This window comes from Dermacentor silvarum, chromosome 7 (assembly GCF_013339745.2).
Source record: "Dermacentor silvarum isolate Dsil-2018 chromosome 7, BIME_Dsil_1.4, whole genome shotgun sequence".
In the NCBI taxonomy this organism is placed as follows: Eukaryota; Metazoa; Arthropoda; class Arachnida; order Ixodida; family Ixodidae; genus Dermacentor; species Dermacentor silvarum.
In genome coordinates this window covers 89,681,992-89,707,302 of record NC_051160.1, presented here as the reverse complement: position 1 = coordinate 89,707,302, position 25,311 = coordinate 89,681,992, and the positions used below count along the sequence as shown (strand labels likewise).

The 25,311-nt window shown below is 46.1% G+C and overlaps 1 long non-coding RNA gene across 1 annotated transcript in view; it reads left to right on the top strand.

Moving 5' to 3' along the window:
* Nucleotides 1-287: 287 nt before the first annotated feature.
* Nucleotides 288-25,311, top strand: part of LOC125946858 (uncharacterized) — a 33,534-nt gene continuing 8,510 nt past the window's right edge. The window contains exons 1-2 of the long non-coding RNA XR_007467932.1: nucleotides 288-354; nucleotides 21,828-21,917. This is a non-coding gene — a long non-coding RNA (uncharacterized LOC125946858). The remainder of the gene's footprint in view (nucleotides 355-21,827; nucleotides 21,918-25,311) is intronic.

The following is a 25,311-nucleotide window of genomic DNA, read 5'->3' as shown; positions in this document are numbered from 1 at the left end:
TTTATGTGCAAGGTTATAGTTAGTATAAGCTCCATCTAATTTGTCGTGAATAGCACCAGCATAGGTTCTCTATCCTTATGGGAAGAAAGGAAAGAAATTGTTGCCTTCTAATGTATTACAGCGTACTAAATGTGCTGTAGTGCATTGAAACAGAAAGTCAAGCTAGAAATGTTTCACTGCCGAGCACAATGTGCTTATTCTGCCCCGTGCTTGGGTGTTAAAAATATTTAACAATTTGTTATTATTGCGCAGTAATATAAGCTCATCATATTTTACTACTTTTCAGTGAAGCAGAGGTTTTTCTTAAGGTCAGATCCAGTGGTGGGAACACTATACTTAATGTCAAAGTCCAAGGTGAGAGCTCCTGCACCATTTTTAGCTAATTTCCACAATTAAACTGCAGGTATTTAGGTAGGCAATTTGTGTTGTTATTAGTATTAGTTGGTTTGTTTAATATGTCACTACTGAAGTGCGTGATGAAGTGGACCTTTTACTATTACTTAAGTCCGGAAGTTATATGTGCTGGGAAATTATGGCGTTCAACACATTGCTGGTAGATATATGCCTGAAAAACTGTTCTGTGACGTACATACCTGTAAGCCATGCACCTATGTTTGAAGGTATTTAACTAGAAATCACTTACAGCAACCAAAATAGAGCAGTGTAACCACGAAGTACTGCGCAAAGTTAGACAGCGAACAAACGGTCACAGTGGTAAGCAAAACGCATTCACTGTGACAAAGTATACTTTCTGATTTTCCACAAAGGTATGTGGCTATCACTAAGAGAGCAATTGTACCACGCGAGTGCATGACGTGGACGACTAAGAGGTGACCGATTATTGCTGCCTATATCTCTTCTCACAAACTGCATGTAGTCGAGCGAAAAGGTACAAGACGCAGCAGCTAAATACACGAACCAAAGAGCAAGATGCTGTCACTACGGGACATGTATTCGCGCCTGTGTCGCTTTCTCCGTCGGTAACGCATCACGCGAAGCGGCAAACAAGTGTTGAGTTTGGGCGTCTGCAATGGTGTTTGTCCTGACAGGATTCTACAAAGAAGTTGCGCATTTGTCGCACCGTTCACCAGCTCTGTCATCTTCAGAATGTGAGTGGAGTGAGTTTTCATGGAAAAATTACACAGATCCCACACACTTAAAAATCGACGTTAGCGAACCTTTTGCGTGCTCTCCAAGATTGAAGCTCATTGAAGGTTATGCTCCCGGAACGACCCAGTAAATGTCGTATGTTGCCTTATTACCCACATGTTCTTGATTGACAAACACATCTATAAGTGGTTTTTTTATCCATATTACTAAATTTATTCTTCATAGGGCTGACATGTCAGGTATACATTGCGGAGGTGGTGTGCTGTGGGTGGTATGGACGTGTGTGGTTGGCACTTGGCCAGCAGGCACAAGTGACATATTGAATCAACGAAAGATTCAAAGAAAATGTATATTAGAAAACAGGCAATGTAGATGCACACATAAGAGCCGCCGACATTACAGTTTGGGAATACAATTTGAACAAAGGAGCAAAAATATAGTTTAAGGAAGAAGAAGTGCGTCGTGTAGAGCTCCGCAGCCGAATCGCCAGCGCTACTGTAGTGGGGCTCGTGCTCGACGCTGTTCCTGGTGCGCCTGGCGAAACCAACGCTGTTGCGTCTTCCTGTCGGCGTCCTTCGTGCCGTCCACAGCCGTGCTAGACTTCCTTGTCATAATTGGTGGAGGTTTGCTGGGTCTCCTGTAATCCTGGAATTGTGCAGCCGGATCCTCCCTGCCATCATGACCTCCGCAAGTGCCACGAGCGTACCACCACCTGCTCCCCAGTCCTCCGTATGCCCCGGCACACTCCGTCAGCGGGACCCTCCCATCTTTAGCGGTGCTGATGACCACGACGTTGATGACTGGCTATCATCATACGAACGTGTCAGTCTTAACAACAAATGGGATGACACCGCGAATAGTAAAATATAGCATCTGGGAGGAGAAGTATTCTTGTGGGACTGAAAAATGCTTAAATGTCAAGTTATGATAACATATTTCAAGGGTAATGTGATAAAATCCATAGGCCGTCTCTTTCTTAAGTGACATGAACCAGATGTCTATATTATAAGACGTTAGGAACTAACTCATACATAACAGGTACATTTGGCGTTCACTGGTCAACCACTCTACATACACTCCGATCACAGATAGCGACAGCCACAATACTAAACTCATTTGACGACGGAAAGGAACGGTTCACCTCAACAGACACGCTCATGGCAAACATGTTATGCACCACTGCCCTTTTTTGCGAAGGAGCCAACAACCACAGCAAGGGGCACTGGTGTTCATGTGGTAGGTGCTTAAAAGCGTATACATTATTTCGCTACAGTGATGGGATATCCGTATCTAACCTAGTGACAAGAAGGGCGGGGTACGGTACGGAAGGAGACAGTCTCACAGGGAGGGGAGCCAGTGGAGCGAAACTAGGTCACGGGCGGTGCAGGGTTGTATTTATTATTGCGTAGCATTCCTTGTCTCGCGGTCATTTCTGCTTCGTTCCGTTTGAGCTTCCATTTCGCGTCCCAAAAAAAACCGTACTGCTACCTAGGATTGAATAGGTGAATTTCTGTGAGCACAAGAGCTTCCGTACGCTTACCGCCACGTACTTTTGGGCGCATGAACCTTCGACGCTATATTTTGACAACCGGCTTGGAAGTGAAGGTTTGTACATAATATATTAACGCGACAGCGTTAAGGACTCCGTGTCGCAGAAAATATAGTGTCGGCGGCATTGTCCATATGAGAAAATCATCCCGAGCCACGTATCCCCAAGCAAGCAGGCCCTTCGCTGGCGGGGCCGGCCGCGCAGGGAAGAGAAAAAATCCGACAGATCCCACGCCCGGTGGGAATCGATGTTATACCAAGCAGTGTGTGGGAAGGCTACCAAGTTAACGAAAATACCATGAGAGCACCATGACGTAGGCTGCTCTTTCACGAGCTACATGACACGCACTCAATGACATTCATGTCATGACCTATCATTTATGCTCCTCATACAATCTTGTCATACTATGCCAATTTTGGTACATGCCTTGTTAACGAAACGCCCATGAGAGCACCAAGACCTAGGCGGCTAGATAGATACTGTCAAAGTGGCAAATGTTCGGCAAGGAATGCTTAGCATTTTAAAGAAAAGAGACAGAACGCTCGCTTTTGTGTATAAGATTAGCCGCCATGCAGCGTTTCCCAGTAAACGTTACGACTGCATAATCTACAGTTGGCGGGAAGCGTGAGAAGCAGTAGAGATCTTTGAACGTTATCGCATTCTACTCATAAAGACGAAGTTTAAGCGTCCCCCATTTTTAACACGAAAGTGTTTTATGCCGGGGTCCACCAAGACTTCACTGACGTATTTCCGTCACGGAAATACGTCACACGAACATACACGAACATAATACAAAGAAAGAAACCAGAAGAAAAAGTTCCACAAACATGCAAAATTTGGAAATCGAACCCACGACCTCTCGGTCCGCGACGATAAATCGCCGAGCGTTTAACCCATTGCGCCACAAACGCATTTGCAGAGAGCTACACAGACGCGCCTTATATATCTAACACTCCTCCGTGTACCCGCGCTCTTGCTCGGGGCGGTGCCGCCGCCTACGAGCAGAAAAGAGAAGTACTGCATTATGACACTAACGCGCACCGACAGTGAACGCTTCGGTGGTCTCAGCACTACGACGCCTCGATGCCAGCATTCGAAGGGACGCTGGCATCAAGAAGCACTACCAACGCCACCTAGGTGGCGTTCACCGTACTCAGCACAGCGGAGCGTGGCCTCCGCAATTAGCTCTGAAAATGTTTCTGAAGTTGATCGCGGAGGCTGCAATTACGACGCGCTGTACGCGCTGATTTGACTCGGTGACGATTCAGTTACGTGCTTTGTCTTGCGCGTTGTATTAGTGTGTCAGTTACGTGCTTCGTCTTTCGCGTTGTGCTAGCGTGTGCAGCGTAGTGCAGCTTCCATATGCACGACGGTTGCTCATGGTCATCGACGTTGGTAGTCGTGATGGAGGAGACGTGCCACCAGGCGTCAGCGTGGGTGCATCAACGCCTAAGGGCGCTTTAGCCACAAAACACCAATAGACATTATATATCAATGTGCAATAAACATTACACTACTTCTGTGAAGACACGTTTCACTTTCGTGTTCTATACCGATTCCTATATAAGAGGGATCAACCACATTTTTTTCTACTTATTGAACGCCATGGACGCATGCATGAACAAGCGGCATAGAACACCCTTACGAAGTTCTCGTGGGCAAGCGAGCGCATTGAGACGCTCGGCGCGTTTCCATTTGGCCTTACCGAGCTGCATTTACAAAGCAGGTGAGAGCTCGCGTGGGAAGGAATACACGGAAAACACAAGCAACTAGGGAATTGCGTTTGCAACAGGGATAGGCTTTTGAAGAGGACGCGTTCACACGCAGGACAGCGTGTCGGCAAGAAGCACTACAACAGCACTTTAATGCGAAACAATTGTATGCGCCATTACTCGAGAATCCGTAGACGTGACTGAAAGTTGGTACCAGAAATGACTGACGCAGCAAAGCGCATAAACACGTCAATAAATGCTAGCGTTGACGTCACATTTCTCTGGAAGGCTTGTGTGAACTTCTTCTTCTTTCTGGGGTTTTACGTGCCAAAACCAGTTCTGATTATGAGGCACGCCGTAGTGGAGGGCTCCGGATTCATTTTGACCACCTGGGGTTCTTTAACGTGCACTACAACGCAAGCACACGGGCGTTTTTGCATTTCGCCTCCATCGAAATGTGGCCGCCGCGGCCGGGATTCGATCCCGCGATCTCGTGCTCAACAGCGCAACGCCTTAGCTGACTAAGCCACCGCGGCGGGTAGGCTTGTGTAAACAAATTGTTGTCTTTGAAAACCAAATTTGCTACATTTCGGTCGGGGTGGGAATTGAACACAGCCCTCCGGTGTGCAAGACTAACAGGCATCCCCAACGCCACGGCGGCTCCATAATTTTGGATTAGTAAAGGTGCGCGTTCATGACGTGTTCATGACGCTCCGAGGTCTACAAACGGTGTAATTATTTCGCATTCGCACAGTCAATCAGTCTTAAATGCCTCTGCTGAATTTTTTTTTTCATTTTCAAGCAGAAGATTAGTGATAAAACAAGCTTACTAAGGAGACCGTCATAGCTTACGTGTTGTTTGGAGTTGATTATTTATTACAATGCGGCATTCTTAAAACAATTCTCGTGTTTTACAAGCGAAAACCATGATCTGATCATGAGGCATGTTGTATTGGGGGACTATTGATACATTTTGGCCCCCTGGTGTTCTTTAAAATGGCTGCATGAGCGGGACACGGGCGTTTTCGCATCACGCTCCCTTCGACGTACGGCCGCCGCGGCCGGGATTTTGCCCCGTGGACTCCTGCTTGGCATGGCAACACCGCAGCCGTTGAGTCAGGGCTACGGGTTACGGCAAACTTGGTTTGAGGGGTCGATTACAGGTTTTATGAGTTACTAATACACAGCGCAGCCTTAATTTTACACCGCAGCTGCCTATGGTTAGGCTTCCGTGAAATGTTGATGTACGCGAGCAAGAACTCCGCTCTCCTGGGGCGATCCCGGCGATATTGCAGAAAGGGTCCAAGCGCGATGGCACATACGTCTGTGGGCTTCCGTTGGGGGGCTCCTAGACTTGTAACGCCCCCTTGAACTGCCATTGTCACTCCTGGGAACAAAAGAGGGCCCAGGCACAAGGGTAAGAACTGATGCTGCGATCTGATCTTAGCCAAAAGGCTGACCCGCGTCGGTCATGTCTACGTTCGCACCGTCCTCTCTTTGTCGGCGTTCCAAGCGCTTGCATATCCAGTTTCCTATCATTCCTCTCTCCTGTGGTGGCAGTGCCGTCGAAACGTCACGCGTGTCTAGTGTCGATCGGCTTCTCAGAGTGGCGGTCCCGTTGTCCACGTCAATGTATATCATCATCATCACCATCATCAGCCTATTTTTATGTCCACTTCTGCACGAAGGCCTCTCTTTGCGATCTCCAATTACCGCTGTCTTGCGCTAGATGATTCCAATTACTATTAGTATTACAAATTTCCTAATTTCACCACGTCTCCTACTTTTGTGCCGTCCTCGACTACGCTTCTCTTCTGTTGGCACCCATTCAGTAACTCTAATAGTCGATCCGTTATTTACCCTAGGCATTACATGGCCTGCTCAGCTCCATTTTTTTCTCCTAATGTCAACTAGAATATCTGCTATGCCCGTTTGCTCTCTGACCCACACTGCTCTCTTCCTGGCTCCTAATGTTACACTTAACGCATTTCCTACCATCGCTATTTGTGCAGTCCTTAACTTGTTCTTCAGTTTCTATCTTAAGGTCCAAGTTTCTTCCCTGTATGTGAGCACCGGTAGAATGTAATGATTGTAAACTTTCCTTTTCAACTCTGCGAAAAAAGATTAACACTTATAAACAACTGAAATGAGTTCGGACGTGCATACTAAGTGAACGAAACGCTTAAGTATGGTGCTAGAAGTCATAGTCATGACCATGACTCAGCAAAAATGACAGTGACTCAGCGAAAGAAGACTAACATACAAAAAACAATGGAATGGGTTCGGATGTGGTACTAAGTGAAGGAAAAGGCTAAAGGTTGATGGTTGAAGTCCTAGCCATGAGCCTGACTGAGGCTTTCGCCTTAAGGTCTCTTAGGCATAGCGAAAGGGACTCCTGAGGATTCGTGACATGAATGTCATGACATGCGTGTCATGTAGGTCATGAAACAGCCGCCTACTTCTTGATGCTCTCATGGTCATTTCGTTAACTTGGTAGGTTCCCCGCATAACATCGATTCGCACAGAGCGTGGTATCTGTGCGAATGCGCACAGATCCCACGTGGGATCTGGGATAACAAGTAAATGAAAAAGCTCTACGTGTTATCACCAGTGTAAATTAAACCTTCTCGTACTTATTCAATTAACAACCTTGGTGTCGTGCGCAAAGGCAAACGTGAACGCATCTCACTCGATGGCAGGGGAACTCGCTGTCGGAATGCTGGCGCGTGATGAAGCGAGGCAGCATTCACAAGCGATCGCTTCTTGCCGCTGCAGCTACAACGCGTTTCCAGAGCTTGCAGTTTACGCGACCTTTGACACTAAAGCTGCGCGGGAACAGCGCTCACGAACCACAACCCACGGCGGCGCACGTACTTTGCGTACGCCGTGTCAGCGGAATTTCGCCTGGAGTGTCCCTATAACTGCTATCGCAATTTAAAAAAAAAGCGGCACGTCGACTATAGCTTAACAAAGAATATAACGAAAAAAAATGTGGTTGATCCCTCTTATATAGGAATTGGTATAGAACACGAAAGTGAAACGTGTCTTCACAGAAGTAGTGTAATGTTTATTGCACATTGATATATAATGTCTATTGGTGTTTTGTGGCTAAAGCGCCCTTAGGCGTTGATGCACCCACGCTGACGCCTGGTGGCACGTCTCCTCCATCACGACTACCAACGTCGATGACCATGAGCAACCGTCGTGCATATGGAAGCTGCACTACGCTGCACACGCTAGCACAACGCGAAAGACGAAGCACGTAACTGACACACTAATACAACGCGCAAGACAAAGCACGTAACTGAATCGTCACCGAGTCAAATCAGCGCGTACAGCGCGTCGTAATTGCAGCCTCCGCGATCAACTTCAGAAACATTTTCAGAGCTAATTGCGGAGGCCACGCTCCGCTGTGCTGAGTACGGTGAACGCCACCTAGGTGGCGTTGGTAGTGCTTCTTGATGCCAGCGTCCCTTCGAATGCTGGCATCGAGGCGTCGTAGTGCTGAGACCACCGAAGCGTTCACTGTCGGTGCGCGTTAGTGTCATAATGCAGTACTTCTCTTTTCTGCTCGTAGGCGGCGGCACCGCCCCGAGCAAGAGCGCGGGTACACGGAGGAGTGTTAGATATATAAGGCGCGTCTGTGTAGCTCTCTGCAAATGCGTTTGTGGCGCAATGGGTTAAACGCTCGGCGATTTATCGTCGCGGACCGAGAGGTCGTGGGTTCGATTTCCAAATTTTGCATGTTTGTGGAACTTTTTCTTCTGGTTTCTTTCTTTGTATTATGTTCGTGTATGTTCGTGTGACGTATTTCCGTGACGGAAATACGTCAGTGAAGTCTTGGTGGACCCCGGCATAAAACACTTTCGTGTTAATATGGGGATGCAACAGTTCCGTAGTTCGAAAGAGACAGTGTTGTATCAATTTCATCTCGTACAGCAAGTCGCGCACACATGTCTGACCGTACGGTGGCCCCAATGATGGCAAATGCGAGAGGATAGAAAACAGAAGAAGCGCGGTTGGCCAACCGCCATGTGCGAGATGCTGCCACTGAGATACAAACGGCTACAAAGGTATCGTTATTCAAGGCTTACGCGGTTTTACAAATGCTCTTGAAATCGCTGTTACGGAAGGAAAATGCAAACGGCAGACGAAGATTAAGCAACACGGTTAATCACCGAGGGCGCGTGACAAACATTTAAGTCAACAGAGACAAGCGTTTTCCATTACTACTAATACGACAACGTGCGAACGAGCAATGGTCTAATATGTAGCGTAAACGTTTTGATCGTTACAGAGAGCTGAGACGTAAGCTTGACCTCACCATCATACTAGCATGCACTCGACGTGCAAGCAGCAGTTTCAGCAGAAATCGCCGAACAGTTTCGCTATTCCCAGAAACTCAGCGTACGGCATTGTTTGGCACGAGCACTACACCGGCCTAAAAGAAACGCGTGGTAATTCAGCAGCGCGGCCGACCCACCATCAGGTGCAGCAAGTGCTCCGATCATGACACAGATGATGATATCTGTATTCCACGTCCCAAGTTCTTGTTCGAACCTGCACGCTTATTCCTTCATTCCAAGGACAGCGACCAGCTGTGTCACCATCCTTCAAAATCGCGATTTTCACGTATTGTATAAAATCCCACTCCTCTCTACAACGCACTACGTGCCATTCAGAGTATTGAAATGAATAAAGAAAGAAAAATTAAATACATAAATAAACACAAATGCATGTACACCCGTACGCAAAAGTATATGGACCAGGGGTTGCGCGATAAAGTCGATTCTTTCCTCCGCCTGCGAACGCAACTTGAAATTGAGGACTGCAGTTCAAAGTTGGCATTGCGAACTTTTCAACGTACTCGCCAATTCCAGTTTATGCTTAATAATTACGAAGAATTTCAGTTTTTTCGGCGACCCTGTGGTCCGCATACTTTTGCTCACGGCTGTACTTCAGTTTTTTCATACGCAGTTTTACGATTGTTATCGCGATCGTTAGGCAAACAAAACGCCAAATGCAGAGAAAGCTTAAGTGACACGGTTAATCATTACGAGCGCGTGACAGAAAGCGTCAACTCAGACAAGCTTTCATAATAAACAATTCGACTACGTGCGAACGAGCTAAGCAGCGCAAACGTTTCCATCGTTACAGAGCTGAGACGTGAAGTTGACCTAGCCCCATAGTAACATGCATCCGACGACGTGCAAATAAGTTGAGGTTTCGTTATTCCGACAACGTGCACGACACTATTTGCCAAAAACAAATACCAGCCCTAAAGACGCGCGTGGTTAAATTCAGCAGCGCGACCGGCTATCATGTAGAGCAATTGAGTGCACCTACCGTGACACAAATGCCTACAAAAATTCAGCTATTCCAATCTAACTCAGTTTTGCGATTGATCTCGCAGTCGCAGTTCCGCAAACAAGACGCAAACGAAGCTCACGCAGGGCAATTGCGGACACTGCGTGTCTGGAATAATAATTATTAACATTTTTCTTATTATTCGCCACTGTTCAAGAAAGACAACGATAACTCTCCCATCATGTGTGCTACATGGGAGGAGTTAGCGGTTTTAAAGTTTCGCCTTCGGAATTTTTTTTCGCGAATCTCAGCACTGCGAAGACACAATATAGCATAGAGTGAGCTCTAAAGTTTGCAGAAAAGCAGTATGATGCGACCAAACTCAGTATTGCGGGAGCACAATTAACGGATTGTCAATGGCTGATTCATGTTATACCTTTGCCGCAAACACGACGACCCGCTAGTCGAAAAGGTTGCAAGGCGGCTAATAGAAAAACACTGGCTCTATGAACTGTCACTTACCTCTTGATAGACGTAAGACATACAGGCGCCGTGGAGATGGAGCTCACGAAACGGTCACCTGGAGCTGACAAACGTTCACGCGGGAACTGATGAGCGCATAACACAACCACCACGTTCAGAGACAACGCGCTAACTGAACGCGGAGCGCCCGGAGCGCACCAACCGTCAGGCATTCGAAGCCTACTTAGAAGGGCGAAGATACACAATAAAACGGCGCCGTTAAGTCATGTTACTGACTAAGCGCAAACCAGCGCAAAGCCTGCATGCAACAGGCAGTGGCGAATGGCGGCCATTCAACTGAGTAAAGGCAGCCACTTCTCTGTTCTACGGCGGGGGTTGCAGTATTCGGCTGTCTCAGCGTGTTCGGAGAGCGTAGGCCAGTGTTTGATTCGGTTACACCTTGCGGTAGGTGGTAATGCGCAGCTGTTCCAGTGATCTACCTACGCGATGTTTCCTCCCGATATGCTTGCGTAGTTTGGGTCGTTCATTGCAACTTCATTTATCCTCTTCATTCGAAGTTTGATCTGAGTGCGGCAGCTTTGTGTTGCTGTCTGACATGTCTTTTCGGAAGAGCGTGCGTTAAGGGCAGCCCTGGAAGAGACTTAACATGCCGTGATAAGATCACGTACATATAAAGTACGTGTTGGATTGTTTGTGTTGGTCCCACATATGTCCGGTACGGGACATCCCATTGAAAACATCCTTCGGACATTCCTAAGATAAAACTTTTGGGATTTGTTTATATCCCAGAACTTTAATCCTGTGGATGTCCGAGGGATGTTTGAAACAGGACGTCGCGTTATCCACTGGACGTGCTAACTGGGACTTGGACGTGCGGATATAGCCGGGACGTCCAGAGGATATTCGTGGTCCAATTGGTAGAAGTAACATACTCTCTTCTTTGTAGATGCTATATATCGGCAAAACCCTGTAACTGTCTATTGAAATTATCGCCTCAACCGCACTCCCCAAATAAAAGGGAATGCTACCTCTGTTCACGCTCCGTCTTTACCATTATGGCGACACTCGCTATGCCATTTGCACCGTGTCATTGCTGCTCGCACATAAATGTTCCCCAAGAAAAACATACAGCTTACTAGTAGAAAGATCCCAACATTTGGAATGGCCTTATATCTGTTTTGTTGTGTTTAGGAAGTGTCATATCGCGCATTCGGATTGCGTTCTTTTTCTTCGACGAGGTAGCTTCATGGTCTGGTTGGTTAACCCTATGGTGTTAATCCGTAAACATTCTTGGGCGAGTTCGGGTACGCGAAAATGCACGTGAGAAATGTAATGCCTCGTATCTGCCCAAAATACGTAATTTGCGGAGACATTTATTTCTTGTAATAATCTAAATGTAAATTATTGGTAGCTTTATAAGGGATCAGGAACAATTTAAATAAAAAATAACATTACTCAGCGAGAATACCCATAAGGACTATATAGGACTCGTAATAAAATGCATCGGAAGCTTTTAGTAAGGTAGGGCAAACTAAAATTTGCGAGCGGGTGAACTTCATATATGTGAGTGGACTAACTTAAATTGGGGTGGGCCATGTTAAATTTGGGGGTGGGCAAACTTGAAAATGGGGTGGGCTATATTAAATTTGGGGGAGCCCCAACTTCGAAATTCGGGGTGGGCCAACTTACACAAAGAGAGTGGGCCAACATGAAATTGAGACGTAGCCCAACCTAAATTTAGTGTAGGACAACTTGAAATTTGGGGGTGCGCTAACTTGAAATTGACAGTGGGCCAACTGAAATTTGGAAGTGGGTCAACTTCAAATGTGTGGGTAGGCAAACTTAAATTAGTGGGGGGGACAATTTGAAAAATAGGGGTGGGCCCATTGAAATTTGAAGTGGACCAACTTGAAAATTAGGCTTGGGTCAACTGAAAATTGGGGATAGCCCAACTTGAATTTGAATCGAGCCAACTTGCAATTTTGGCGTGGACAGCTTATATTTGGGGATGGGGCAACCTAAATTTGGGTGGGACGACATGAAATTTCGAGGTTGGCGAAATTAAATTTGGAGATGTACCAACCTAAATTTGGGTGGGGCAACAGAAATTTGGGGGTTGCCCAAATTAAATTTGGAGATGTGCCAACCTAAATTTGGGTGGGTCAACAGAAATTTGGGGGTTGCCCAACTTAAATTTGGGGGTGGACCAATTTGTAATTTTGGGTGGGCCAACCTAAATTTTCAGATGAGCCAACTTGAAATGTAGTGTTGGGCCGACTTGAGATTGGGGGTGGGTTAACTTGAAATTTGAGAGTGTGCCAACTTAAATTTGGGGGTGGGCCAGCTTGAAATTTGGGGAGGGCCAACTGAAATTTGGGGGTATGCTTTCGCATACTTAGTACGCTTAAGCTGCTTAGGATACTTGGATTCGCATGCTTAGGATGCTTAAGCATCCAGCACAGTTTCTGCGTTCATTTTTATTCACTGTAATTCGAAAGCAATGTATGCCCCATTATGCAAAAACCCAGTGGCATGACCGAGCCATGGCACCAAAAATGGCCGATGGTACAGAGAGTAAAAACGCGTCAATAATGCTTGCATTGTTGTCAAATTTCTCCTGGAGGTTCTTGTAAACAAAGTAAATTAATGGCATTCAAAAGAAAATCTGGTAAATTTTCGTCCGGGTTGGAATCGAACCCGGGCCTCCAGGGTACGAGACGAACATACTTCCCTGAAGTCACGAGGGCATTGTTTTTCTTTAATTCCACCTTGGCTAGAAGCCTAAATGAGTGTTTGTGATGACAGATCACACTCCTTTTGTATATGCTAAAGCAACCAACATTGACATCACATCTTCATTGCAGTCAATCTTATATACATCACATACTTTCACCACCATTTCCACAAGGTATTCTTGCACAGATCGGCCTTTAACATCACAGTGTCTATATGCCAGCAAACTACGTCACACTGCATGCTGCCCGAGTAAAAAGATAACATCCACCTGTTGAAAATTCCGTTCAAGCAGTAAAAAACGAATGACATGTGGATTGAGGGGTAGGCTAACTTTAAAGTTCCCTTTATTATGTCCCAAAAGAATATGGCATTATTGTAATCAATGAAGACATGTTCAATAGTTTAAGCTTTGTTACACAGCAAGCATCTGGTTCCCCATTGCACATAAATCCGTCTTTCTTCTAGCCACGTTTTAACAGGTAACATTCCCGTGTGAAGCTTGAAGAAAAACGTTTTATGTTCGCCGGTATCCACATATTTTTAACCCTTTCTACTGCGTTTTCCCCGCACCCTTCTTGAAACATTAACTGACATATTGGTATAGGGAACACACTCCCAATGAGGTCCGTCATAAGACACTTTCTTTTTACAGTGGAAAGGTACTGAAGCGAAAACCATACCCTGGGGAACCGATAGGACGCCAAAACTTCGCGGAAGAACCATGACATTGTGTAACGAGGACCAATGGCTGAAGAAACAAAAAGAAACAGGAATAATAACTGTCAGCATTGTTTAAAAAAATAGTTGAGGTTTAACTCTTGTAAACCTAGTTATCGGGAGCGAAAGGTCTGTTGGGCTTGGCGTTTCAATAACTACGCACACAGTGTTTCATTAATGCACGCTTCCACGCTAGGTAATCTTCTTTATAACGTGCTAATCTTCCCTCCATTTTCTCCGGTGTTTTAGCAGCCAACTTTGTCTTTGCTTGAGATTTCGCAGCCTGGCGTCTAGTTATATCTACTGGATTATTGGATTCAGCCTGTCGCTTGGGCTCAAGCGCGCGCACAGACGGCCCAGCCGGCGCGCCACCCATGGCGAGGCTGAGCGACCAAGTGCCAGCGAAGCAGCCGTTAAACCCTCGCCTAGTCACGTGTTACCGCAGCGACGCCTCTCCGCAACGGATCCCGTGGCGTGACGTCACATCTGCCACACTTACGCTCCGGCGGCTCATGGTTATTGCGACGCAATGAAGGACCTTGCGAGGCATGGCGTAGTAGAGCTTTCGCTCTAAAAATACAGAAAAGGGTCTTTTTTGTCTCTAAAAAAATGTGGGGTTTTACTTGCCAAAACCACCATCTGATTATGAGGCACACCGTAATGGGGGACTCCGGATTAATTAGGGCCATCTGGGGTTCTTTAACTTGCACCTAAATGTAAGTACACGGGTGTTTTCTTCATTTCGCCCTCATCGAAATGTGCAAGCCGTCGCCTGGATTCGATCCCGCCACCTCGTGCTTAGCTGCCCAATCCCATACCCAATAAGCAACCACGCCGGGTCCTTTTTCATCTCTTATCAATATGAAACGTGATACAACTTGCTGAAGAAACACGTGACACAACGACAGACCACCTTTCTTTGCTTGACATAAAAAAAATTTGTCCTTTATGTTCGCTCCCACGCAGATTACCAGATAAACGCGGCAAAGATGCAGTGGATTTTTTGAATGTGCTAACGTGTGCAATACATAGCCTGCAGAAGATACATAATTTTCGCTACGGGAAGAGCGTTACCAATAGTGGTACCTGAAAAAATCGACAATTCACGGCCACCCCATGCTTCGGCCATCACACGCATTTCATCCGTTTTTTCGTGCCAGAGTGACTCGTTCTCAAGATATCTATCCAAAGGTACCCCCCCCCCCATATGTGCTAGATGTCGTGCGCCACTGCATGCTTTCAAAAACACCGGGGGCATGGTATTCCAATGGCCATGCCAGAGACCAATGCCTTTTTTCTTTTTAATTTGACTGTGGCTTCTCTCCTAAAACCTTTCAGAAATTTCTATTAATTAGCTAACTTTGCTAAATTTCTATTAATGCACAGCAAACAGGAAAACGTCATCGGCATAACCTAGCAAACGCACTTCACACGATCATATCTTAAGCCCCCTGATTTCTGTACTATTAACTATTTGGCTAGAGCGGCTCCAAAAATAAAGAAAGTAAAGGGCTTAAGAGACAACCCTGTCGAATGGAAGAGAGTACCTGTATGCGTTGTGAAAGTTCACCATTCACAATTAAATGAGTACATGAGCTTTGATATGCCATTTTGATGCCTTTACGTATGACGGAACCAAGCCCTACATAACTAACAGAAATAGAACAGTATGTGGTACCATGTCAAAAGCCTTAGCTAAATCTATTTGCAACATAGCTACCTTGAGGAGATCGCTATCACAATATTCTAAAATGCTTCTAGCTACATATGAATATTTATAAATATTCTCCTACCTCTAATGCCGCATGTCTGACGCAACCCAACTAACTTCCGTTCAACTCCCTGCAGCCTTGCTGCAATTGCTTTCATTAAAACGTTGTTATCCAAGTTTGTCAACGTAATTGTCCTGTATCTTGTTACTTTACCTAATACGTTACTATATATTTGTCTTTTGGGATTAGTACTGTGAGTGCACGATTGAACGATGGAGGTAAAGTCCCCCGCTAAAATTACCTTATGCAATGCAGTTGCCATATCCATCTTGAACGCCTTGCAAAAATGCCATGATAATCCCATCCGGGCCAGGATACTTGCCCGAGCTTATATCCTCAATGGCCCTCTGAATTTCTCCCACACTAATATACCTTTCCAATAAAATTATTTTCTTTTAGTCAAGCTTTGCCATCTTTGCCAAGAACACATCCTCGTAGCCTGGCTCCTTTGGCTCATGACAAGCAAACAACTCTCGATTTTTAAGTTTCAAATACTGTCATGATAACTCTCCGTTCTCTCGATATCTTACCATTATATTCTATTTGCAATATTTTATTTCCTCGAGCGTACGCCTTATCTCGCTTACCCTTAACTCATTTCCTCGAGCGTACGTAATTTCTCGCTTCCACCGCGAGATATTTTTCAGCTCGGGCACGTTTAATCGAACCTCTGTATTTAGATTCCTCTAAGCTTTCTACTTTTCTTTTAACGTTCTACAGTTCTTCAAAACTCGGATTAGCTATTTCGATTCGCACCAAGTATTCCAGCTCCTGCCGTAGGCCTTGTTCCTGTGTTTGACCTCGCTACTTCATTTGCCCACCTCTTTCAATTGCGTGCAATTTTACCCTTTGTAAACAACTCCCATGCTTTGGCGACCCTGCGTAGTGTCACTAAAAACTGCTCGATTTCATTATTTTTTCTATTCACGAACACTTCATCTTTGATTACATTTGTGTTCAATTTCCACCTTTCCCATCAAGCTTCTGGCCTATCTAAAATGTCACTAAACAATGATCACTAAAGGAAACAGCATGAACATCGTAGTTCAGCGATTGCGCCTTTGTTGACACAAAGGCGCAATTTATGAACATACATACACTCGATCTAGTCGTGCATGACTGGTGCCTTGAAAGTGTGTGAAGTGTTGGCGGCTTCCACCCCTTGCGAACCGTGCCACCTCACTTAAAGAACATTATCTCACGCACTCTTTAATAAACGCACTTTCATCATTTATACTAGCAGTGGTTGGACCCTCTTCTTGATTAAGAACACAATTGTAGTCGCCCAACACAGTCACACACCTGTCGCAATCAATTCGCGAAAGAGCAAACATCTTTCATGCGGCTCTGTAGGCGCATAGACACAAACGAATCTAAACTTTGCCTCCCCATAAGAAAACTCACACAAAACAAAGCGTTCTCGCAAGTAACTTGTAACCGTTCCCGTATACATTGTACCGTAAGAAAAATTGTGTTACCAAACTGCCGGTCGCCTCCACTCTTATAACCTTGGTCTCCTGGACTGCAACCAGGTCTAGATCTCTTTATTACATCATGCGTTTGGCCTGATATTGCTTGGTACTAGCCCCGACCCGAGACCCCGTACATTGAGCGTACCGACGCGTAAAGGCCAAACTACATGTACGCGAGCCGACGCGCGAAATCTCTGCCCACGCGCATCACGCATGCGCAGATAGTGCAGGACCGATCATACGCATCGAATCGCGGCGCTAAAACAGGTATCCAATGTTTAAGCATAAAATAGATAGCCATGTCCAACATGGCGGCACGCGTCGATCCCGCTTCAGCATGAATTCTCGTAATGGCTACCTTCTCACTCGCGCTGATTGCCAGTAATTATTGAAATGAGCTTTCGCTCTCTCTAAACTCACTTCAAACGTTAGGTATGAGCCTATATCGCGTCCTATTTCTGAGATAGTTCTGGGATTTCTGCGCCCGCAGGCCTAACGAGACGCGTCCGCATAGCAACAACAGAATTATGATGACTAGTGAAGCAGATGTGCCGACCGACCCGTCTGGAGCGTCGTTCACCACTTCTCTGCATTATGACGTAAAAGTGGCGCTGCGCTCAGTACAACAGTACAGCATAAGCGCCATAAGTCTCTCTAGCAATTGCGAGGGACGTTCATAAAGCTTGCATTATTGGCACGAAGAAACAGAGACAAGTAAATGAAATTTGAGTTGAAGTTTATTCTTTCTTTCCATAATCTCCTCCCAGGGTCGTGCACGTTTGACAATGATGGATGACCGGCCGAAGGCCATCGCAGAACTCCTCAATTGGAGAGTTCAGGAAGAGCTCCACTTAGCGATAACTTCCTCGTCTTCACAAAAATGTTTCCCGCGCAGTGTGCTTTTCATGCGAGGGAATAGGAAGGAGTCACTTGGTGCGAAGTCAGGAGAATGTGGCGGGTGGGGACAAAATTTTGTAGCCTAAGAAGGCTGTGTGTGTCATCGTCCCCTGTGTTGAGTGAGCCGGTGCATTGGCATGGAGCAGACGGACGCCTCTATACGCTTCGCCTTGATAGCAACTCGAAATTTGCTAAGAAGCTAGCAATAGTACTTCCCTGTAATAGCTAGGCCTTTGCGGGCCTAATCTATGAGAAGAGCGCTGCGGCAGTTTCTGAAGACGCTCAGCATGACCTTGCCTGATGACGGCACAACCTTGGCCCGGGTGAGTTCCCACGCTTCCATTGTTTGCTTTGAAGTTTAGTTTATTGGTCGTAATTGTGCATCTAGCATTCACGAAAAAAAAAAGTCGCCAGAGTCACTCTCGCAAGGCTTTAGCATTTTTGCGGCTCCTTCCTACCGTAGGTCCTTTTGCATTGGCGTCAGCAAACGCGGAACTCAGCACGCGGAAACTTTCGTCATGTATAAGTTGTTGTAAAGTATGCTGTGCACAAAGCCTGCACTCACGTTAACGTGTTCTACGAATTATTCAACACTCATCCCTAGAGCCCCTACATCGCAGCGATCAGTGGTTCACCATAGCGCGACGGGCGGCCACTTCGTTCTTCATCACCAAGGCTTGTTTCACCACACTGAAATCGTCTGCGCCATTTGACAACAGTGTCATAAGCAGGGAAATGGTCACCGTACAACGCCATCAGCTCGGCATGAATCTACTTGGCATCTTGTCCCTTCAATTACATATAGCTGATCACTCCACGTGTTTCAACTTTTCTGTTGGGTGCTGCCATTTAAAGCGAATCTTTCTGTGTCCCACGGATTCGTCCGTGATCGCCGAAAACGCACTGCAGGAAAGCCACCCTAAACAATGAAACTGTATACCTGCGCATCTGCGCACACAATAGAATAACGGCGCACGTCATAGGTATCGTAGAGCACTACCGTTTACATTCGCAGTTGTACCGATAAGAACAATTTGAACTGCAACGACACGTTACCCAGACGAACTGTATATATCTGCATTGCATTACCTCGCCACGCAATGTATTCCAGGCCGTAACCATGTCGCAGATGCAGCGCACGGCAGATGAGGCGGCCTTACGCGAACGTAAGCGCAAGTGCGATCGCGCCCGTAAGGCCGATCCCGTGTATCGGCAATGGCAGAGCCTCTGACCGTCTACCACAGCGATCACAATGCAATACTGTGCAAGAGTAGAGTCATCCGTGAAAGTGAGTGTGTGCGTGTAATCAACAGCTACATAATCTAATATAAAGGCTATGCAACTTAAGTAAGGTTTTCATTTAACTTCAACGTTCAAAAATACAATCCTAAATAAGCAATCAAATCTCATATGCATCGCATCGGGTCGCTCAGCATTTCTTGGGTTCATTGCGTGGCCGTTCGCTTTGGACGTTGACTGATTCAGTTTGCAAGGGAGAAAGCTTCGCGTTCAACCATCTTTCTTTGAGAAAAAGGCTCTGATTTTTGTTGCCCTAGCGGTGTGGCGCGGTACTATATTGACCCTTTTCGCGGCGATCCCGTGGGCGCTGCCATGTTTGATCACGTGGTCACCCGTCCATTGCTTGCCTCAACTGCCTCCGTTGCCTCCGTGTTTACAATGGATGTGTATGATGCTGGCGCGGCTTAGCAAACCTCTGTTTCGAGAGATATTGGAGACGTTGACTGGTTGGACGACACGAAGGTTTGGCCACAGCTTCAGAGAACATACAAAAGTGCTTTCGGAGCTGATTAGGCCACGTCCAAACGGCTCAGACAGCGTATATGGATGGTGCTTGCTCTAAAAGCAGGGCTAAATATATATTCCAAACTTTCCGCTCATGAAATGAATCAGGATTAATGTGTTTTGCTCTTCGTTTCTTATTTGGCATAAATTTTGAAGCAGTGGCTTGTCACGTTTCTGACTCAGTAAAGTTTCTCGGTGCGGTCACTATCTGATTATTTTCTGCCTAATCACTCGCGGTTGTGCTCAGTTTCGTTAGGTTAGTTCTTGGTGCGCACAAGGCTTGAAACGTAGCTGTTCTGTACACTCTAATACCTTGTAGCAAAGATGTATTATCGCTAGTAACTCGCTTACTCTCGTGGACCGTCACGAAACATTCAGCTTCGACAATTCGTGCGCTATCGGTGTAGTCCATCATTTATTGTACGTATATAAGTGCACATATACACAAGTGTGCGCCCATTCACTTATTCTTGACACATTCGCGAAAGAGTGGGCGTAAATTTCCATGCCGGTTGGGGTAGATGGGTGTAGATACTGTGCGCAAAACCTACTATGACAGGAAGCGGTGCTACTCCCTTTATCATTGTTTAACGAGCGGTCCTCCCTTTTGCCGACGTACCGAGGCTGACTCCCTTTTTTCGAAGGTTAGCGGATACAACGCTGGAGGAGGAGCAAATCTGTGTATCCTCGAGGAAAACCGCACATCTCGAAGTGACGGAAACACGTACGGACAGTTGCAGAAGCGGTCCGCGAACTTGGCCCCATATATTCATTACATTCCTTAATATGCCAGTCACTATTTTTGCAGCCAACTAATGCACGCGCCTTTAATCCACACGATTCAAACCAGCATGAATGGAGCACAGTGCGTGAGCGAAAACTCAGTTGCAGTTCTGACAGCTGATCGCACAGAAGTAAGGTAGAAGCGGTAATGGTTTTCATATTCGTGCGCTGTCGCTGAGGCAACGTATGGCGCGCTGCCGTAAGCGCCATCTCGTTTCTCTAGAACAAACTGCTCCACGAAAAGGGTCAATAGAACACAGGCTTTATTCTGCGCTTAAACTAGACAGACGCACACTCATTTTCATGTCGTGTCGTGTATAAATATATTGGAGTGACAATGCGAACTTTATGACGCCCCTCTTATTGAATGAAACTTCGTGAGATTTTGACGGATGTCTGTTGGCACCTGACGGTTTCTGACAAAATATCGCTGCGGAGATTCGTGCAACCAAAAGTGCCTGGCAGTAAGCATACAGAAGTTCATGTATTCACAGAAATTCCCTCATTTAAGCCTTCACAGTGCTGCTAGTTTTGTAGGACACGAAACAGAAGGACAAATAAAATGGAGCGTAAAATAATCCCGGAAACCTAGACAAACAATGCTACGTATCAATATACATCATTTTCGCCACTTCTCCTCCTTCCTGAGAAAAATTGGTATGGTTTCCTAGAATGAACACGTACATTTGTTCTGTAAAAAAGTTCGGTGAATTACCGAATATGCCAGCTGGAAATAGAAGCGAAAGAGCAATGCGTGACTCGTGCACCACAAGTGTGCTTATTGATACAACAGAGCCATCAGCCTATTTGCACTACACCGTAGTTCTTAGCAATGGCAAACTAGTTCTGCAGACTCCTCCATGGTGGAGGTCCATGAAGCGGAAACTGTCATTTGGTGAGCGTAGCACGTGTAGCTTCATGGTACATTAGATGGATGAATTATACATTTTAAGGACCCTCTTTACACCTTGCGGCCTTCCGCCGAACTCATTTCCCTTATTCTGTGTCTCTTTGCTTCGAGTTGTCGAATAATTTGGCCACGTGCTGCAATCCGCTAGCCTCATGTTAAGAAAATATGGTAAAACGACCGCCCAGAAAAAGGCGTTGGTCCTAGGTTCAATCCCCAGTATTCGGATAAGTTTTTCTTCAAGTGCAAAATTTCATTTCTGATAAACCAGTCTGTGTTTTCTTTGTTGCCTCGGGTTAAATGGAAGTCGGCAATTCCCGCTTTTCTTGGCTCTTGAATATTTGTTCTAAGCTCAGTTTTTACTCCAAATGGGATGCGATGAGGCATAAATTTAGACAAACCTAATGTTTCAGGACTCACCTGACAGCTCCATATAATTTGCTGCTATACTGCCATTGCAGTCATTGTGAGAGCGCGTTCTAGCATAAAATGGACAGTAGAATAAAGTTTACTACTCATCGAATTGACAATGAGTGCTGGTCTAGAACTGTTCCACTTATCACTACCCTATCTTCACAGGGACCCCGAAACTTCGACCACTGATTGAGGGAGATTACTTAATTTACTATGTAGACGAGAACTGTGGAATAATACGGCCCCGCAGCAGCGGTAAGTTTAGTAGATTGAATTGGTGCCTAACGAGGCACTAAAGTTGAATACGACCCTGAATTCTTTTTGTGAATCACAAAGCAAACTGGCCTGGCTGTTATTCTACTTGCTAATAAATTAAAGAATTGGAGTTAAGCAGGCGATGCATTGCGTAGAAAAATAATTAGCCAGTTCCAAGCTTGTGAAATCTGATGACACAGTGGAGCTGTGCAAACGTGGGCGTATTGCGTAGTGCGCATGACGCTCGCCTTCGGACCGTAAGTACCCGGGTTCAATTCCAGCCTCTATCTCTTCCTTTCTATCTGTGTTTCTTTTTCCTTCTCTCTCTGTGTGCCTCTTTCATTTTCTCTTTCTCTCGCCCATAGCAAGCTGTGTTACAATCGTCGGTACAACGCAATCATATGGTTCCCATAAATGAATGTTCTGCAACGTGGGTGTATAGCCTAGTGGTTGACACTCGCCTTCGGACCGTGGGTACCCGGGTTTGAATCCCGCCGCGCGAAGGAATTTTGTTTTATTTATTTCTCTCGCTCTCAGTCTGTCTCTGTCTTTCTCTCTCTGCACCTCCTCTCCTCATTTCGCACTCTCTCTACTGCGCTCGAAACCGCGAACACCATCACTCCGTAGGGATCAACCTCTAACTTAAACAGCTTCGCTGTTAATAATTGTGCCAAAAGAAGTCACGCACAGCCCTTTGCGGCAGAACATGTTAGGTGTCTTATGCGATTAGAAAGCTTGCGGCATAACGAAGGTCATTGTAAGTGCTCTTTATCATGACACGTACTTCAGATGTCGCAAAAGGTACTACTTAGTCCTGGTTGCTGAAGAATTCTTGAGTACTGTATCTGCATTTGTTTGAATTTAAGCAGTTCGTTCAGTCTGGCGAATATGAAGGGGACATCTTCCTAACTTGAGTTTTGGATCCAGTCCTCGGCGCAGTTACACTAGCATGACGTGACAAATATAAAAATAGTTGCACATACACTTACTGCTATTTCTCAGTAGTTAATTCTTAAAACACGCTAGGTATAGTGATACTTGCTGTTGTGAAGTTCCTGTCGGGATTGTTAAGAGCGATCTGAATGCAAAGTTTGACGTATGTGCTACAAATGGTCAATAAGAATAGCTAATCATTTGTTTTGGTCTGTTTAACGGTGTTATATAAAACGCTTACACAGTTTTCCCGCTTCCCTGGGAATACCACTAATCGCAAAGATTGCACATACAATGAAAACAGTTGTTTACTTTATGGCTGACGTGTACCAAAAGTTTGAACTCGCTAGGTGAATATATCCGTTGAAGATGTCTGAATTCTCGTCTCCCACTTGATATGGGTTGTGCGATGCATTTTCTTCTGTTTCATGGTCTCCTCGGGCACATACACGAGGCGCGTTGCTTATATTAACGCGACAGCGTTAAGGGCCCCATGTCGCAGAAAATACGGCGTCGGCGTCGGTGTCGGTGTCGGCGTCTGTGGCGCAAAAAATGTTGCAATAAAGTAGCGGTTTTTAGAGCTTCAAAGAGGGCATCATTATCTCCAGAGAAGGAGTGTACGTTACTTTGAAGGTTCTTTTGTGATGCTAGCTGTTCTAGTCTGAGTGGGGTCAAGTAAGTGTTTAGGCAGAAACTCGGTGTTTTTGCATCCTAGCTGGCCATTAAGGAGGTCGCATAGCTGGTGCCAGTGTTCCTGACTAAGCTGTCGTGAGTATTTCTCCATATCTCTTTCGAGTTGCGCGAGGCGTTCGCGTAGGTCACGGTTTTGTTTCTGCGCGAGCCAGCGTTTCTGCAATCTCTGCTGTACAGACCACATGTGGACAAATTTAGCATCAGGAGCTGGGCCGTCTTCCTCTTGCTCTACATCCGTAGTTGAGTTAGCTGCGTCTTTGAGAAGAGTGGATATCCGCTCTTCAAGGTTTGTAATAGGTGCGGGTTCACGTCTATTCCGAACATACCGGAAAACGTCCCATTTAGTGTGCTTACTTTTTAGCTTTTTCTCTTTGTAGCCTCTGGAGGGTACCGTAATGGAGAGAATGTAATGATCACTCCCAACGTTAAGTTCCGTATTCTCCCAGATGACATTGTCTATGTTCCTGGTGAAGGTTAAACCAGGCAAGGTGTTTTGACTCACGCTATTGCCTTTACGACTTTGTCTTTCAGGGACACCAGAAGGGTAAAACCGAAGCCTTGGGCGGACTCCCAGAGTGTAGTGCCCTTCTTTAGTGCCCATATTCGATAGCCCCAGGCCGAGTGATGCGTATTAAAATTTCCGAGAACCACGAGTTGTGCATGCTTTGCTGTTTTATATGCTTTGCCTATGCGTGTAGCTACTGCTAGGATTTTATCCCTAGGGGGGCAATAAACGTTCAGAATGTAGAACGTTTAGTCGGATCGTCGCTTTGGCATGATTTCAAGGAAGTTGTATGACACCGCCGTGAATTCATGGTCTAATTTATTGGTGCTCAGGTTTCTGTTCACCATGATCGCCACGAGCGGAGAGATGTCTGGAGAGGTAATTTTGTAATAAGTCGCAAAACATGATAATTTCGCCTTTATCCCAGTTTCCTGGAGGGCAGCTATATCAGGTTTCGCTTGGAGATTTTGAAGCGTGTATTCTACAGACCGGCGTTTACGGACGAAACCTCTACAATTCCACTCCCATGTTATGATTGATTGGTACGTTGGCCATCACGTTTGTTTGTGCGGTTCCATGCGCGGTGAAGCCGCGCTAGCTTTTCTTGTGGGCCCTCCGGCGACGCGTTGAGCTACCGAGTTGTGCAGAATGTTCAGTTCTGGCGTTGGTGCAGGCAGTGTTACCACCTGAGACTGAAGTTGAGGACCAGGTTGAAATTTTGCCGCTGTTAATCCGATGTGGGACATAACCGCAGTCATCGCGGAGCTAAGAGCGGCAAAGCTCCCTACCAGCTGTTTGTTTTGGGTCGCTTGCTCAGTAACCATGGTCTCGATCACGCGTTCGAGTTTTGAAATTCTAGGGTGCAGCTCCGCGTTGCTCTCCGCGGGTACTGCGGCGGGACCTTCCGCCTTCCGTTTAGTGCGGTGCGCGCCATCTACTTCCATGTCATTTCCTGCCTCCGCTCCACGCCCAACACAAGCGGCGATCTCGCTCGTGTTTTTTTTTTTTGTGCTGGGGGCACTAGTAGACGTATGTCTACTTCCTAATTGTCGAATTTTGTTATTAGTCACAGCGAACCATTGAGGCAACATCGAAACGGCGCTGCAACCAGCAATTAACACATTAGAGGAACACCTTATAGAGGGTTACGACGGTCGCCGGAAAAGTCAGAACTCCCACTCTACCACCCTACGCAAAGGGGCTAGACCACCCGGGGGTGGTGGGAATGCGGCGATGACCAGGCGACCATACGAAGAAATCAGA